Source organism: Lissotriton helveticus, chromosome 3_1 (genome assembly GCF_964261635.1).
Source record: "Lissotriton helveticus chromosome 3_1, aLisHel1.1, whole genome shotgun sequence".
Classification (NCBI taxonomy): domain Eukaryota; kingdom Metazoa; phylum Chordata; class Amphibia; order Caudata; family Salamandridae; genus Lissotriton; species Lissotriton helveticus.
Genome location: NC_136061.1, coordinates 5,245,035 through 5,253,884, shown reverse-complemented (window position 1 = coordinate 5,253,884; position 8,850 = coordinate 5,245,035).

Sequence of the window (8,850 nt, the reverse complement as noted above, 5' to 3'; positions counted from 1 at the left end):
AGTCTGTCTTAAGTTTGTCTTAAGTTTGTCTTATGGCAAACTTAAGACAAAATCCTAACTTTACCACTACTAAATGCCTCTGTGAATACCAAAAACAGTAAGTTTAGGACTTTGTCTTGTTAGTTCTGTGAATCGGCCCCAGTATGTATACACCAAGTAAACGTTCTGTACCTGGGTGTGCAATGAACCTCATTCGCCTAATATTCTCACTACTAAAGGAGAACGTTTGACAGCCCCTGACGTACCAGCCAGGTGACAGTGGAGGAGTTAAAGTGTTTCTTGTGCACCTCAAATCAGAGTGCTGGGCCATGACAGCTACTGCTATGTTTATTTATGCCTTGTTTTAATACTTTTGAGCAATAAATCATTAGAATTATTAATGTTTTAATTCCCTTGCTTTCTCTTTTTCGCACCTTGTTAGCCTTGAAAACTGTCAAATAACCGGTGCTTCCTGTGCAGATCTCGCCGATGTCCTTCGCACCAACCGCTCTTTGCTGGAACTGAACTTGAGTAGCAATAATCTGGGTGACGCTGGTGCATCCCTGATCTGTGATGCCCTGAAGCAACGATTCACCCGGCTGCAGAAGCTCAAGAAAGGATCAGAGGGGGCTGAAGCTATGCTCTTTCATCTGAATTTGTATTTGTCTCTGTACTCTGAGTAGAGCCTTGTCTCCTCCATATTTTTGGTATGCTTGAGGATTTGTAGCATCAATAACCCAAAAATGAATAGAATAATGTTCCCAAAGGATGCATTTCTTAGAAGTCTTTCCTTTAAGAGACTTTGATCCCTGGCACCATTCGACCACCTTTAGGGACCGGCTCTCTGCTCTTCAGTGACCCAAAAGGGGACAGTCCTGTTACAGAATGAGGTGTCACTGTGTTTGCCAGAATCATCTTCTCCAGACTCCTTTTCAAACCTGAACCATTCACTCTCGATCACTGAACATTCCTTCACCTCTGGGTTCTCTTTGTCAACCAAACCATTTTCTTAAGGTCTAAACAGAGCTGTTCTCTCATTATTTATCCCAGTTCTTCTTCGATACAAACTGAATTCCATTATCCAACAGTATGGCCCAAGGATTTCCCTGTTCAATGAAACATTTTATTTGGCGTGATACAACCACTTCTGAAGTCACCTTCTCCATAGACCTTCTTACAAACCACCTTGAGTGATAATTCACTGATATTATTGAATACTTATCAGAAGAACCTGAAACATCCACAGGCCCTAACGAATGATTGCTGTTCCCCATAGCTGACTGGGTTTTCCATGTGCTTCACTGGTGGTTGTAGGACAGATGGTCATATTAGTATTTGCACGTGTAGCACTTGTTCACTTCCTCCTCCAGTCAAGGAGTTGTAAGGTAACTGTGCACCTAGCCTCAGCAGACCGTACCTCTTAAGCCAAAAGCAGTGTTTTGTTCTTGCACCGCATGTGGGATGTGTCCCCCCTGGATCATGTAGCAGATTGTTTGTGCTTGTCATGTGATTGCAGCATCTATGTAACTTGAAAGAAGCCATCTGCAGGGGATGGGGCACATGCAGTTGGGTGATGGGGCACCCAATTTGGGGTCTGCAGGGGTCAGTACACTTTCTGTTCACTGTGTAGGTCGGTGCTCTGAGATTTCATCAGGGTACCCAGCCGTCAGTGACACCAGACCAGGAGTATCAGCATTCACTCAAGTGTGTTTTCCTGGCTCTTGTTCTAGGCTTTATGCACCTAGTAAAGTTACACTTTCAAGAAAGGTTTCAATGACAGCTGCTCCATATGAACACACGGTTCACGACTAGATTTGAGGCTGTGAAGGACGCATGGGACATCACTCTAGAACTGAAGGGAACCAGCGACAAGTCTGCGGTTCTTGCTGAAGTTCAGACATTGATAATCTCACAGATTTGCCCCCAGCTGGTGGGTTGAGCAACACTTAGGAGCCCGGAGGAGCCTCAGAGTGTGTACAGACTGACTCACCCCCACAGTCGGCCAATGTTTTGACCTCTGTGTGGATCATAAGGGACAAACTTTGCACCCAAGTAGCGAGATTTTAATTTAGCACTGAGTTCATAGATTTTAAAATTGTTTCATGACCTAGCACTGCTGTGCCTTTGGTTATGAAGAGTTTTGATAAATTTGGAATTTTTTGCTTTATTGTTAAATTAAATGTATGTTTGATTGTTTACATTATTTATTCTTGCTGCGTTGTATGGACTTATCTGAAATAAACAATGTTATAAGAATAAAGTAATCGAAGACGAGGCATTTGTGGCAGACAACACCCAAGAGAGGTGGCAGTCCATTGAGAGAGAAACCACTGTGGTCCTGACACACTCTTGTGGTCTGCAAGGCTGTCCTTAGGAACTGACTGCTCCAGGGAGTGGTACACGAATGAGTCCACGATGGAGTGAGAGTAACAGGGAATGAAGCACCGCTGAGTGAACTGAAAGAGTTCCCAATCCAGCGAGTTCATCCCATAGATGCCGAGCAAAGACCTGTAGGGCTGAGAAGCTACAAGCAGAAGCAGTATCCTTGTTAGAAACCCGAAGGTTACTATTGATAACCTCAAGGTAGAGACTGAGGGAATAACAGGCATTAAAGGTGAGGACAACCAGAATAGTCCAACACAATCAGCCTCTCCAAAGTAAAATTAAGTACATTGTCCCTGTAATCACCACGTTGCCACTTGGATGACTGGAAAGGGTGCTTCTGAGCAACACAATTCACATCCTCTCTGACTTTAACTGTCGAGCCCCTGTCCATCCATCGGCTGATTCCAGTCTCCATCAGCAACTCCTCAACAGAGGTGTCAACTCTAGCCAAACCAGAAACCTGATGAAAAGGTCCCCTTTCAAACAGATGAATGATAGCTTATGTGAGACGTGAGTCCCGTGCTCTCCACGCCACTGGAGTCCAGCTATCCTGGCTGAAGACGGCTGATAGCCAGAAACCGGTCCTAGGATGCTTGATTCCGGTCCAGGGAAGATATGGCTTGGCAGTTCGGGCTGGACTGTTCTCATGAGGCACAGGGTCAAGGCTGATTTGCATATGGCCATGTCTGAACTTGGGTGGTGTGGTGAGCAAAAAAACGATGGATTCAGGCCTAGATCTCTGTACTGGGGTGAATGTATGACATTCTTCAGCATTCTGTCCATCAACTGTTGTTTTTGCATTTGTCACCGCGAGTGGGATGGGTATACTCAGACGTGAGTCCCGTGCTCTCCACGCCACTGGAGTCAAGCAATCCTGGCTGAAGATGGCTGATAGCCAGAAACCGGTCCTAGTATGCTTCATTCCAGTCCAGGGAAGACATGGCTTGGCAGTTCGGGCTGGACTGTTCCCATAAGGTACAGGGTCAAGGGTGATTTGCATATGGCCATGTCTAAATTTGGGTGGTGTGGTGAGCAAAAAAACGATAGATTTAGGCCCAGATCTCTGTACTGGGGTGAATGTATGACATTGTTCTGCATTCTGTCCATCAATTGTTGGTTTTGCCTCCATCGTGGGACAGCTCAAATCCAGCTCCTGGTTGTCGTCGACACCTCCTGGTCCTTGTGGTTGAAGATTCAAGCTTCAACTTCTTCATCTGAAAGCACCCGACATCAGTGGGCATCTTCTCATCGCATCCCCGGTCACTGACAAGTGACCCAGACTCTGTCCCCTCTGCTTTCAGGTTCTTTAGGTCTCCGATCCACCTGGACACTCTCAACTTGGTCGCCAGCAGCACTTTGCAGAAGATCGCAATTGAAAACGACAATGAAACCCGACATCAAAAGACACCTATGCACCCGGCTTCCCTGGGTGAGGTAACTTGAGTACTCCAGTGCTCCCGTGGGTGTTGACTCTGGAACGGCCTAGTTCTAAAAGGGTTTGCTCCAAGTCCTCTTCCAAGTGTCCTTAATCTTTAATTTTCCAACCTCAACTTTCCTCATAGAAGTTAATAGTGATTTGTGGCTGTGTTTAGACACTGCACGCGTCCCCGTGGGTCCCCTGTTTCACGAACTTGGGTGGTTCCTGGTGGCCCCAGCAGTTCTAAAGGCTCTAGGCCTTGTATCTATGTTAGTCGTGGTTCTTATACCACTTTCCTAATATATGGTTTGGTACGCCCCTACGGCTCAACGTGTATTGCGATAATTTACTGTGTGCTATTAAGTTCACTGAATGTACTTTTGCCTCTAGCCTCATAAAGAGACTAGAGGGATGTGTTTAGAATGAATACATATATTTTATATATACCTGGTGTGGTTCTTCTTTCATTTGGTCATTCAAGAGATTATAGACTGGTAAAACAAGCTGCTTTACATTCCTTTAAGACTTAGCCTGAAGGCCGCTCTTCACAGCTACCACTAGGATAGCTTTCTATATAGGTTATCTTTAAACCTACCATCAATAAGGGTCGTTAGGACTGGTGCAAAGTGCCCACTAGAATAGTGGCCCAGCATATGCCAGGCCAACTTCTCACATCCGATTACCGCAGAAAGGATCAGGTGCACGCTTTAGATGCCTTATCACTTAGACTCTGCTCCGATTGCAGCTGGGTGCGGGAAGGATCTCATTGTGCTGCGTCACTCCTTACGCTTGCTTCTAGTAGGCAGAAAGATTTCACTGCGTCACTTCTAGAAGGCTTTTTTGCTTTGGACCGCCCACCCTGCATATATTATACCTGACGCAGGTATAATGTGACGCAGGGCTTTACAACGTGACACATCTCCCTAGATGTGTCACGTTGTAAATGGGCCGCATTTTTACGCTGCTGTTGCGTCACAAATAGTGACTCAACAGTGGCGCAAAAATGACGCAATGAGCTTGGAAATCTGCCCCCAGATTATGTAAGCATAAGGTTTTGTTTTGATATTAAATTGAGTTAATCTGTGCAGCTGGCATCCAGTGCTGATGGCTGGTTGACACAAGTTCCACTGTGTTGAAGTTGTCACGACTGGGCATGTAAAGCCTACAGTGCGCAGCCTCGGGTGTAAGCAGGGAGATTCCGGTGTCCCCTCCGTAAGCTAATTTTTAGCCTAGCAAATTCTTTTAGGTGCAGGAATAGCCCATTATTAAGCAAGGCTTTAACACTCTGAATGTGTTGGTGTGTGGAAAGAAAGCGCAGGATGAGAAAACTGGATGCCCTGGTGACACGAAGCCATATGGCAATTCAATACATTATTCAGTAGAGCTATACAGTACGGAGTGAAATTCTGTAACCTTACTGCCAAGTCAGTAGCAACTTGTAGCTTGGGTGACTACCTTGAGGAAGGAGTCCCCAAAGGTAGTGCAAGCAACCTGTTTTCCGGAAAGGCTGTTCAAGAGGACGAGGAGTGCCAACATGTCAGTAGGCTACGAGCGTTAGCCAGTGTGGCACTATTTGCTCACCCGCCTCACCTGACCACATAGTCTGTGGCATATTAACTGTTGACAGCTATGGGACCTGCTACGGTTTAAAGATTACAAATATATCATAATTACGAGACTCACCAGACTCACCACATGGAGTAGATTGGAAGTGGACTGTATTATGAAATGGAGTCAACATGTTTGCATTGAGTCAAGCCATTTGCATCGTCTTACTTCTTATTCGGTTTAAAAAAAAGAATATATATATATATATACCACTCATAAAGACGTGACACTCAAAGAGGAAATCTTATAAAACCAGCAGAGGTGAAAAAGGAATCCGATTGATCCATCATTTTTTCAAAGTACCTTGTGACAGAACATAGGCGTCAGGGGCGCGCACGAGCGGTGGGGGTCAGTCGGCCTAATGCTGTGGGGGGAATGAAATCTCTCAATCTAACAGGCCACAATGAATCTGTGGTTTCTTAAAGAAATGTATTTTGGCAGTGCCTGTTCGTATTTCACCCTTCCACGTAAACAGCCTGCATTCCCTTGAGCAGAAGGCCGGGAGGGCAGCAATTCATCCCCACAAGAGTGGGGAATAGGTGGCCTGGGGTGGATGGAGGGAACACCGTTCATCGCAAAGCAAGGGACGGTGGCTGATAGCGCTTGGCACGCGTGCCCCTTGGGTTTGAGATTGTGACATGCCCGCAGGCAAGCACGCGGTCACCTCGAGGGCACACATGTGGGTCCGGAAGAATGAAGGTCACAGGTCAGCTGGTGAGCCTGTATGGAGACAGGCCCGAAAGGCAAGACAAACTGTGGGATAAAGGAACCGCAACTCTCTCCCTCGCACTCCGAATATGAGCTGACGAATTATAGAGGGGTGATTCCGTGACTCCCCGACATTCAGAACATGCACAATTCTTTTGGCCCTGCAAAGACGTTCCCTTGCTTGGTAGTGAAGAGGCTGCCAACATCATTATGGGGTTCAGTCATGGTCAAACACATATTGGTCCACATCCTGTGATTCTGGGCTCATCACTTGATTTTTCCGGCCCACCAAAATAATGAATGTTTCCCTGTGTAACGTAACTGGTGCTCAGGAAAAGCGCTCCAATACCTTCCGGCCAGTTCGCGCCATATAAATCTGCTAAAAAAATAGTTACCACAAAAAAATTATCATAAAAGGGATACAGTTGGTAATTTTAACAAAGGAACTTCAAGAATGTTACAGGGAAAATATTTGCAATCTTTACATTTCATGGGGCGCGCATACACAAATTTTAGCTTAGAAATCCCAATACAATAGGAAGAAAAGATTTAGTGCAAATCCCATGGCTCTGGGGGAGAAAGATACAGAAAAAAAATCACACTATGTCAAGGGCCCACAAGGGAACCTCATCCAAATTTGCAGGAACAAATTAATAATCTCTTTCATATGCATGTGCCAGGTGCCCTGCGCCCCCCGGCAGAGTAATCTTGGGTTTCTTCCTCCCAGAGTAAGAAAAAGTACAGTGGAGTGGGTAGTACACCCGGGCAAATACCAATCAGGGTTACTAGTTTCGCTGGGGTCCTTACCGAGGGGGAGCCCGCCAGGCGCATGGGTGAAGCAGAGGATGTATTTAAGTAATGGATGTTGGAGCGCGCAGCAACAAGCTGTATCTGACTATCTCACAATTTCGATTTCATGTGTGACCCATGGTGAGAGGAGACAGTGCTGTAAGACTCCGAACAGGACACATCCGTGCCATGACATGACAAGAACGGAGCAGAGTACACAATGGCGTTTGTGGGAAGATTGACGACAGAGCTTACAAGACGTCAGCCTCCCTTAGACACAGCTAGTAGAACAACGGCATGGACAGGTCCACAGAAAAAGCAGCAGGAGGAGCAAAGGGACGACACAGGGTAGGGGGAGCCACAGGAAAATATAAGCCTCCCTGGTGGCGTGGCGGAAACAAAAAGTGTATTGGTTTCGTTATGGAAACACACATACAGGGCAGTATGTAGAAGGAGGGCCACTCACTCTGGGATACCTCATGGCTGGGTGAGTACGCCTTGTGAAAATCAGGGTAGCAAACGGAGACGGCACTCGCATCCCAGCCCCCGCTGGATGGCAGGGCGCTGGAGTGACAAGCAAGATAGCGAGTTGGGGCCTGGCTCCAGGGAAAGGCTACCCCCCACACGCAAAGGGGTGTGGAAAACAACAAAGAACAATATTTGAGCTTTCAGGGTGATTTACGACCTTAGGAGATGCAAATGAGCAAAAGACAAACCAGTGATTTATGGCCAGCCGATGATTTATAGCTGATGATTTATGATGCCAATGCAGAATGAGTTATGACAACAAAATGATGACAGATTTGTGGCAAAATGATTTATGACAGCCCGATAATTTATGACCATGATTTATGGCTGCTGATTTATGATGATATGGCAGAGTGATTTATGAAAACAAAACAATGGCCGATAGCGGCAGAATAATTTATGATACCCAATGAATTATGACCCATGATTTATGATATCCAAATGACACTGAGTGATACCCAATTGTGATAATGTATGATAATGATTTATGACCCCGGCCCAAGAAGGTGTCCAAGGGAGTTGTACAAATATGACGTATGTAATGAGTATTAAAACTGCGGCCAACAACCACCACAAAATACAATGACTGTTGGCTGTGTGTAGTAATACAGATACACAAGTATGTTACGGTTCCTGGAATGGGCACAGTGCGGCTGTTAAGGTAAAGAGGGAGAACAGTGACCCCTGATGGCATCACAGGGAGAGGGATCCTTATAGATAGCACTGTATGAGGACCCCCGTTTAAGCCCTGGCACTACTTTTTCAGAAATTGGACCGACTTATGCGGCCGTTTTATACTCGTAGACTTTGATCTCCACGGAGCTACTAGATACTTAACAGACCCCCGTGACAGTCCGATAACTCCCCTTCTAAGAAATTGGACCTCTCTCTTTGGCTGCCATTACTTTGACCTCTGCGTATCTGCATTTAACTAACCAGACTCCCTTGAAAGTCGCGGATTCTCCTAGTTTCAGAACACAGATCGACCAGTTAGGCAGATTTACCACTGGAGACACTAACTCTGCTTAACACCCTCCGCGGCCAGCAACCCGACTTTTCACTACAGGATCCTGACCCACGTGGCGGATTCCCTATCTACCAAACAATTGTGTTCTGCTGATGAGATGTATTGAACGGTATTGAACGGTATTCAATACCTCGAATTGCTGCTCAATCTGCAAGATCTCATTTCCAATTTACTGCCCCTCATACGTCCTTGTCCTGATAAAGACCCTCTAGCAAGGCTCCACTGTACGCCTGCAACAATTTGGGATGAAACGTCAACACTTTTTCCCATCCTCAGCCTTTCTCCTGATTTATCGTTTGTGATTTTGTTTTGAGAGGCATGAGTTTACTAGACTAATTTATGAATTGTGATCTTTAGCCTATGTTTATTGATTTGGAGTAATTTTTATTGAGGTCATAGTGACCACTGT